Raw genomic sequence first — 10,753 nt, 5'->3', positions numbered from 1 at the left:
CTTTTCCCATATTTGCTTCATGAATAAAGCATCAAATTATGAACTATAGAATAAAAATACTTTGTGCTTTTTTTTTCTCCCCCCTCACACCATCATATATGTAATTTTGTATAACAATGAGGGTCTCCTTACATCTTCTGTGCAATTCCCCTTCTCCCTCCCATTCTCTCCCACCTCTCATCCCTATTTAGTGGTAATCTTCTTCTAAGAAAAAAAAAGAGAGAGAGAGAGAGAGAGAGATATGTGTCACAGTAGATTGGGTAGAGAGAGGTAATGGGAGGTGAGGGGAGGGGAGGGGGACTAGGAAGGGCAGCAGAATACAACAGACACTAGTATTGCTGTATGTATAAATGTGGCTGTATAACCAATGTGATCCTGCAATCTGCACATGTCGAAAAATAAGAATGCATACCCCATTTAATCAAATGTATGACATGTCAAGATCATTGTATTGTCTTGAGCAACCAATAAAAAATACTTTGTGCTTTAGCATCTTTTTACATATAATAAAACTGACAGTGTATATATGTCCCATTAAAAAAAATCAAAAATTGTTTTCAGTATTATGATATGATACTAATCTGCAAGGTCATACTGATCATTTATATAAAGGTCTTCCAAACTTTTACCCAATTATATTTTCTTTTTAAAATTGATATAATTATATATATATATATATATATATATATATATATATATATATATGTGTGTGTGTGTGTGTGTGTGTGTATAAATATACACAATTCTGATATAAACCTCACTTGGTCTTTGTATTAGTTTTCTATTGATGCTGTAACAAATTATAAAATAACTCAGGGACACAAATATATATATATGTTATACAGTACAATTTGACACTGCAATACCTATAAACACTGTATACTGATTCAAACATTATAGTTAGCATTTCCATATTACTTCATGCATTCATCATTTCTTTATAGGAAAAAAAATGTTCAAACTCCTCTTTTCTAGCTATTTTGAAATAAAAATACCTCATTGCTAACCAAATTCTAACCTTACTGTAGGTTAGAATATATAAGGATTTGCTGTTGTAGTTAAAAATAAAAATTGGATTCCAACTTCCAAAACTTGACATTCAATCTTGTAAACTCTGATCCAAAACAAACAGCAGGAGGACAATGCAAAAACATCAACCCTCACTTCTTTTCTTGACCTCCAGAAATTCTGAATCTTAAGGAGATAGAGATGAGTCATTAGTCTATAGAGGCCTATATTGCAGGGTTTCTTTCCACCTCTTTCAACCTGGTTTCAAATTAAAAAAAAAAAACTCTAGAAAAATGAGATCCAGAAAAGTCCTAATTTTCATGCTCTAAAGGAAAAAAAAATTAGTTTAAATGAAATTTTCTGAATCAAAGAGGAAAAACATGCTTTAATACAGAACTCTAATAAACCCCAAAGCACAGAAAAACATACCAGCATCACAGCTCCACTACAGTTCTAGGAAATTAACATTTTCATGAAGATTCTGAGGCACTGTACAATTTATGAAGGTCAGGTACCACCTGGAATGTGTAAACAGAGAAGTGCAAACTTTAGCTTCATTAGTTCTTCATTGAAGATCTTTATTTCAAGTCCCCAAAGAAAATGTATTTTTTAATAATTGTAATATTACTGACCTTTTCCAACAGGCTGTTGATTGATTATATAACCTTTCAGTCCACCGTAGCATTATGTGCTGTCAGCCTGTGTCCTGACTGCCAATTTAACTCCATGGGAGGAAGGCATAGAGTTGACCTATGGAATAATAACTCTAAAACATTTGGGCTCTTGGGAAAGCCTGCATTCCAGAAAAGATTAAAAAAAAGAATTTTAAATGGTAATTAACTCTTAATCAAGAATAAAAATCGAGACCATGTAGGTTTTACATTCCCTGTGGAATACTAGTTTGTCTAGGTAATCATACCCGGATTTTGGATTGTAGATTCCCAGATCTGAGTTTTAAAAAGAGAATGGCTTAAAAAGAAAGAAAGAAAGAATAAGAAACACATTATTTGAATGTAATATGATGTGATGTGATATGTGTGTGTGTGTGTGTGTGTTTGTGTGTGTGTGTGTGTGTGTGTGTGTAAAGAAATCATCAAACATGAATTATTTGGAAAGCCAAAAAAGATTTTATGTACAAAACTCATAATAACTGAATAATATAAAATGTATCCTGGAATGGTAATTATTGTGGGAGAAAGGACAGACTTTTTAAAAAATAACTTCTTGAAAACATTGGGGATTGAAATCCAGAGCCACACACATGATACAAAAATGATCTATCTTAAAATAAACTACATCCCCAGCCTTAAAACTATTTTTTAAAAAAATGTCACAAAAAGTTAGAATAACTGTTTTAATCAAGACATTTAGAGTCTGGTGTCCTCTAATATTAAAGAGGAAAAAAGCAGAAAAAAAGAAAAGGATAATGTCAGTAATATCTAAATATCTATTATATTCCTTTAAAAATTTAAAATTTACTCTAGGTTCTATTCCTGTTGCACTTTCCATGTTTTACAAAAGTCAATTATCACATTGAGTACCTCTGTCCTAGCAGAAATTAATTTTGTATAGAGAATGATATCAAATACACACACTGTTTTATCATTAGGATGGAGAAGCTATCCATCATGAATAAGCTTTCCTGTTGAGTCTCCATTACCCTAAATAGCCATCTCTGCCCCTCAGAGATAGCCATTAGGAAATGTAGGAAGAGGTTATTAGAGAAGAGGAAGGGAGAGCAACTACTAGATTGTTTCATAAATTTATTATGTCAAAAGTCAGTTGATGTTTCAGAATCAAGATTTTTATTTGTTATAAGGTATTTAAAGGATTTGGGAGAAATTCGAGTTATGTATATGAGGATCCCCTTCTCAGCATTTCTTGGGAAATTTATATATTTTTCCTAATCCTAATTTTGAGAGAAACCAATTGAGAAATCAGAAATGAGAAGATAATTCTCCAGTGAGAATTAAAGCTAACTCATCCCTGTAGAAATATAAAAACTTTGAATAATCCATTTATGTCAAAATTCAAGCAAGAGAAAAAAACATGCCATCAGATAAAGCAGAAGATTATGGGTAATATTTGTAGAAATTATGTTTTTCTAGTGTGTCTACAAATCCTATTTTCTGTTGCTACAAACTGGGTCTGAGATCCTGGCTTGGCTACTCAGAGTTGTCTGGAATTTCCTGATCTTGAGTTAGAGGTACAGTTTTTCTTTCTTTCCTATTGCATTATTGAAGGTAAGTTCAGAGTTCTAGCATACATGGTGATTTGTTATATAAAAAAGCTGAAGGATATGTCAACACAATGACAGAAACTGTGACAAGAAACTGAGAAACTGAAAGAGAAAATCAAGGCAGATCCAAATGGGTGATGCTGTTAGATATCGGAGATTCAGCTGAAAATGAGCCTAACTGCACCCATTATTTGAAAGTTACTACCATGTATGCCTCTTACCTATTCTTTTGCTGTTTAATTAAAGTTTGTTTGAGTTGGTCTTTTATCATTTGCAAGTAAAAGGAACTGCTATGGCATGGATAAGTGTCCCATCAAAGTCCAAACATAAAGGCTTTGTCCTTAAGGTACAGTATTAGTGGTGCTATGGACCTGTAAGAGTGAAGTCTAGTGGGAGGATTAGGTCATCAGTTTGCCCTCAAAGAGGACTGTGGGAGACTCCTGGCTCTCAGTGTCTCTATGCTTCCCATCGCATGGTGTGAACACCTTCTTGGACATGAAGTCTTGCAATGACATGCCACATTCACCAGAGGCTGCAACCTCTAGGGCCATTTATCTTGGACTTGAACCCTCAAACCTATGAGGAGAAATAAACTGTCATTTTCCTCATAAGTAGCCTGTCTCAGGTGTTACATCATGGTGACACAAAGCTGACTAAGACAGGAACCTTAACAAATATTAACTATTTCTCTTTTACAAAGGCAGCATTTTTCCTATTCCAAAACTGAGGGAGTTTATGAGCAACCCATTTCTAAATTAAATACATTTGGCAATATATTAGTAAATAATTTCTCTGTTTTGTTTCATGAATTATTACTAATCCTGTGTGGAGTTTCCTAGTATTCTTTAAAATATAAGTGATATAGAAAAATCTTACTTTTATCACAAGTTTTCTTCATATTTATTTGAACAAAACCAATATTGATTTATTTTCTGAATTTAAAAGAAAACAATAGGCATATCCTCTTCCATTATACATTTTTCTTATGCTTGTTCATTAATGTAGACCCCAACTTTTTGCAGATGATGACAACACAATCTATTGCATTTTCTATGTTTCTCCTTCCTTTTGATTTTACAGGCAACGTTATAATCCCACTCATCATCTCCCTAGTTTCCAGAAAGCACAATCTCCTTTTATTCACACCCCACTGTCCACGTTCCCCACACCTTCTTGCCTCCCCAGAAGTCATTTTAACATGTTTCTTATGTACCTCTTTTCTTCTGTGTGTCAACTATACATTCCCTCATAGTTTCTTCTTTCTAGAACTTTGTTCTCCTTCAGTCATTTTTGCAGCTCACGTATTCTGTGAACATTCATATGCATCTTCCACCTGGGGCTCCTGCCACTCCACAATATGCCACACACACCACAAAACATGGACTCTGCCTTCAACAAGCAGCAAGTTCCCTTCCCTAACTTTAAAGATAAGCAGAAAATTTTAACCAAAGGAAACAGAAAATATGAGGGACCTCCAAATAAATTTTGATCTCTATTTCAATTTCCTGTTAATTCTTTCAAAGTATTTATATATGTTTTTCATAGAGTCTGTTCAGAAACATCTCACATGGCCAAGCACATGAACCAGGCACACAGAGTACAAGCTGTACCTTCTTGTAGTTCACCATAAAGCAGTGGTCAGGCGAGAAATGCACCACTCTCTTCTAGCATCCCATCTTTCTCTGACTTGCTTCTATTTTTCTGGGACTGCAACTTCCAATTAAAAAAATTGTATTTAGAATTCACTTCACACTCCATTTTGAAAGATTCTTCAGAGTGAGTAAACATGCATTGTTGCAAACTGTGAATTGTTATTTTGTGTACCTAGAAATTTTGTTGTTATGATATTATGTTTCTTTTTATCACTGAACATTTGATTTTTAAGATTCATTCATGAACCCATATATTCAAGTATTCTATTGCTTCTAATTGGTTCATAGTACTCTCATTGCATTTCACATATCCATTTGATGATAGATTTCCTCCAAAATGCTTACTACCACTAGTAACTCCTTGATAAATATTCTCAAATTTGTCGGGGCCTATATTGATGAGAGAAGTTTTGTAAGATTTATATTTAAAAGTAGATTGGCTGAATTTCTGTTTATATTTAATTCTACAGTGCTTGCTCCCTCTGTTAGTTTTTGGTCACTGTGACCAAAAACAACTAATGAGGAAAAGTTTATTTTGGCTGATGGTTTCAGAGAATTCAATCCATGGTTGCAGGCTCCAGCTCTCTAGACCTGCAATGAGGCAGAACATCATATTGGAAGGGGATGGCAGAGGAAATTTCAATTCAAGACAGCCAGGAAGCAGAGAGGAAGGGAGAAAGGGACCAGGGACAAGATAAGTCCTCCCAAGACAAGCTTTAAGTTACCTACTTCCTCCAACTATGTCTGATCTCCCAATTATCCCATTCAATTTATTAATCTAGTCAATGGATTAAGCCACTGATGAGGTCAGAGCCCTCATGATTCAATCGTTTCCTAAAAGCCTCACCTCTGAACATTACTGTATTGGGGACCAAATCTTTGAGTGCATGAGCCTTTGCGGGACATTCCAGATCCAAACCATAATGTCTGATGCATGCATAGGTCTACATCTCCCCTGGTACCTTAGGACAGTTCAGTAGTCACACATCACTGCAGCTCCAGGGAACATTGAGCTCTCTAATATAAAATGATATTTCATTGTTGGTTTAATTTACATTTTATTTTATTTTTTTTAGAGAGAACTTTTTTTTAATAACTATTTTTTAGTTTTCAGCAGACACAACATCTTTGTTTGTATGTGGTGCTGAGGATCGAACCCGGGCCGCACGCATGCCAGGCAAGCACGCTGCCGCTTGAGCCACATCCCCAGCCCTACATTTTCTTATTGTTAATATTTGAATTCTTTGCTGACAAGGTAACCATTTAATTTTCTTTTTCTATAAATGGCTTCTCCAAATATATTTCATATGTTTTCCCATTTTATTGTTGTTCCTTTTTTTGCCGCTGATTTGCAAAATTTCATTTCTGGGAATTTTCTCTACAAGAAGCACCATCATCTGTCCATTAATTTAACTGAACAGACATCCTTTCTTTTTGATATTAAAAAAATATTCATGCTTCTGTCTCTTCACATATTTTACCTCTCCCTGCTTCCATCTTTTTCTCTATTTCCCCTCCTTTCTATGTCCCTTTATTTCTCTGTTTCTTTCTGTCTCTGTCTCTGGTCTTTATCTCTCCTTTCCTTACTCTCCCACTCTCTCCCTTCCTTTCTCCCTCCCTTTCTATAGTTTGTGTTTTTTGGGGTCACATTTAAAAATATCTATTTGACTATCCAGGAAAAATGTTCTTCTACATTTTTTTCTTAAAAAGCAATGACAACAACAACAACAATCTAATTTAATTAAAAGTTTCTATTATTTGTATATATTTTATTTTATATATTTATGTCCTTATTGTGTCTAGTGTTTTCGTGGTGTTAAGTGGAGAGCCAGGCTTTGAAAAATATCTACTATACCATCCATCCCTCCATAGTGAATGGAGGAAACCATTTGTCAAAATACAAAATATTATGTAATAAATAATATTATCTTTGTTTTTGAGATTTTCATTTTCTTAGCTTGATCATATTGCCCCTTCATCCTTCATTATTATAATGTTTCATTCCTAAGGCATTTTAATAAATTGTAATATTTTATGGTAGTTTACTTACCCTCCCTTATTATTCTTTTTCAGGGATGATTTTGTTGATTAAAAATCCGTCTCTTCAATGTTTATTTTATATTTTCCATGTTCTGCAAATAATGTTGCATAAGTATTTTAATTTGTTAACATTTATATTCTTAGATTAATTTGAGAAATATTCAAATTTTCCTAAAATTTTTCTTCTAATATAAGAAGATGTAAATTATCTACATCATCATCTATGTCTTTAATCAATACATAAAAATTGGGTGTATGAAAATATTTTTTAAAGTTAGATCTTTTGTTGGCTTTTTTGAAGTTATAAGTGTTATCTTGTTGCAGTAGAATTCTGTAAGTTGATCTGATTTTTCATGACTACTCTTATTGTTGATTTTTGTCATTTTGGATGATTACTCTTATTGCCCTATTTTTCTATACTTTCCCATTTTTGATGCTTACTCTTATTGTTCTAAATTTTTCTGTACTTTCTCTTCCCTCATAAAATATACACTTTTTATTTGTCTTTACTTGATTATTATGTATGTCACTCTATGTTTTAGGATCAAGCTTTCCATTTGAGATGAACATGTTAGAACCAGCAGAATTATGTTGAACATTTGTGAATGTCCAGAACACGTACATTTTTCCCCTCTTAAAAGAAATGCACCAAGATTTTCTCTAATCATATTGATTGCTATAAATTTTGGAATGTGGCCTTATTGAGATGAGGTCATTCTTCATTCCTTCTTCTTTACTAAAAGTTATTAACAAAACTTTTAGGTATACGGCTGTGTCATGTATTTGTCTTCATCAAATGTGAAAATTAAACATTTTAATATGGTGAACTATGATAATGGGTTTTCTGGTCTATCCTCATGTTCTTGCATAATTTAGTAAAAACCTTTACATAATGGCTTTTTAAAATATACTTTTAATTCAGTAGATATTTTATACAACAATTTTGTATCCATTTTCAAAGTGAAATCAGCTATCAATATTTTAAAGTTTTATTTTCTCTCTTTGTAATCTACATTACATGAATCTCAGAATGAGTTATACAGTTTATATTCTTTTCCTAGTTTACATACATATTTTAACTGTGTTTTAATATGATCTACATTCTTCAAAATTTGTTCATATAGATACATTTTCATGTTTTTTATTATTCATATTGCTTCAGCTTTGAAAATTGTGGGATTTTTAAGTTGGCGTCTGTAAGGAGGTGTGCATTTGTGTGTGCATGTACATGTATGTATTTTGTGCATTTCCATAGATTCCCGTATTACATATTCTCTGACTGAGTCCTAGAATCAGCCATTTCACACACAAAAAAATTGATTCACATTTATTGTAGAATAAATTAGAAATCAAGACACAGATGCCTGGTGTGTCCATTGCAATTGGAGTGTAGCTGCTTCCAGAGCCTTTCACCTACAAGAGTAAGAAGAAAAAAATATGTGCATTAACTCATATATAAACATAGTCTATAACTCTGTCTATGTGTGGGCATCTGTGTCCATATTAAACAGTTCATACTGATTTCTATGACTCTAATTCATTTCCAAAGGAATCATTCCAGCCTTCTCCACTGTTCTATCTGTAATCTGCCACTCCAATAGTCGATAAACCTGACTTTTATCATTTGCCATCCACTTCTTTAGTGGTTCAATTATAGATGTATATATAATAGTGTCATTTTTTTTTATCTGTGACTTTGTGGGAAACTGCTTCTTCAGCTAGATCAAAACCTTTCTGTGCAGTTGTTTTATCTTTGCTGTTGCAGAGTCCACTCATTTCCATAGTTACTACATCAGTACATTCCTCCATCACCCACTACCATTCCCAATGATGTTATTCCATGCATCGATGTAATCAAACTAAAAGGCTTCTTTTTGTTTGTGCCATTTTGCATTATAAATTGTAAAATTGTTGGGTATATTAAATTGAGTTAAATTGTTGGGTATATTCTTCATTCCATTTGGAGATCTGAAAACAATTAGTTTTCAACTCATATTCATAAAGGTTCATATTTTGTTTTGCAAAGTTCTATGGATGTGTCAAATTCATAGTGTCACCATTAGACTATCATATGGGTTAGCATCACTGCTTTAAAAAATTATTTGTGTTTCATCCAATAACTCCTTGTAACCATTCCATTAACACCTAGCAACAATGGAACATTTAACTCTCTTAATATGGTGTTTTGTAGAAAGTCACATAAGTGAACTCCTATGATTTTTAATCCTTAAAGATGCATGCCTTTCTCTTAGCAATGTATTTTAAAACTTCATCTATAATATAATAACTCACCTTTCTTTTTGTCAGTCCATACTATTGTATTCTATGGTTACATCATATTTAATTAATTTACCTATTGAATTTAATAGGTAATTGACATTTTGGATGCTTCCAGGTTTTGGTGGACATGACTAACGTTGCTGTACACACAGTATGCAGACTTTTATATGGGTATACATTTTCAAATCAGTTATGTAAATACGAAGGGCATAATCATTGGAGTATATGAAAAGATTTTGCTTTGCTTTGTAAGAATTGGTCACATTGTATATCATGATGTTTGTATCATTTGCATTGCCAACAGCAGTGAACGATAGCTCCTGTTATCATCCACGTCAGCAATTTGTATTTTTACATTTTTTAAAATTTTAATCAATATAATAGTTTCATAGTTCTATTTCATTATTGTTTTAATTTATAAATTCCTAATGAGACATGATATTGGGATTCTTCTCAGATGCTTATTTGTCATTTTTACCTTTCTTGTGTGAGTTATTTTTTTCAAACATTGTGCCCAGATTTTAATTAGATTGTTTGCTTCTTTGTCTTTTTTTTTCATTTGTTCTTTAAGGTTATACAGGACAGTAGAAAGTATTTTGGCATATCATACATACATGGAGTATACCTTAACTTCCCATTATTGTGGTTGTACATGATGTGGAGTTACACTGTTGTGTATTCATATATGAATATAGGAAAGTTATGTTCGATTCATTCTACTGTCTTTCCCATTCCCATTGCCCACTCCCTTCTCCCACTACCCTCTGTCCAATATGGTGAATCTCCACACTTCCCTACCTCCTGCCTATTGTAAATCAGCATCCCCATGTCAGAGAGAACATTCAGCCTTTGGTTTTGAGACATTGGCTTATTTAAATTAGTATGATTCACCAGATTCATCCATCTACTGGTAAGTGCCACAATTTCATTCTTCTTAATGGCTGAGTAATAGATCATTGTGCATATGTACCACATTTTCTTTATCCATTCATCTGTTGAAGGGTACCTATGTAGGTTCCATAGCTTAGTTATTGTGAATTGAGTTGCAATAAACATTGATGTTTCTGTGTCACTACAGTATGCTGCTTTTAAGTCCTTTGGGCCAAGGAGTGGAATAACTGCGTCGAATGGTAGTTTCATTCCAATTTTTCTGAGGAATCTGCATACTGCCTTCCAGAGTGGTTGCACAAACTTTTTCATATATTTGTATATTTCTTCTGTGAAGTGTTAATCCAGTTCCTTTGCCCATTTATTGTTTGTTTCTTGTTTGTTTGTTTTGTTGTTGTTGTTTCTTTCTTTCTTTTTTTTGAGGTCTTTATGTATCTTGGAGATTAGTGCTCTACCTGAGGAGAGGATGGCAAAGATTTTCTCCCATTCTGTAGTCTGTCTTCACATTCTTCATTGTTTCATTTGCTGCTAAGAAGCCTTTTAGTTTGATTACATCACATTTATTGATCTCTGATTTTACTTTTTGTACTTTAGGAGTGTTGTTGAGGAATTCAGTTCCTAGGCCATCATGATGTAGATTAGAACC

The sequence above is a fragment of the Callospermophilus lateralis genome, unplaced genomic scaffold, assembly GCF_048772815.1.
Source record: "Callospermophilus lateralis isolate mCalLat2 unplaced genomic scaffold, mCalLat2.hap1 Scaffold_74, whole genome shotgun sequence".
In the NCBI taxonomy this organism is placed as follows: Eukaryota; Metazoa; Chordata; class Mammalia; order Rodentia; family Sciuridae; genus Callospermophilus; species Callospermophilus lateralis.
The sequence above is the reverse complement of the archived record's forward strand: the minus strand, read 5'-3'. Positions refer to the sequence as shown.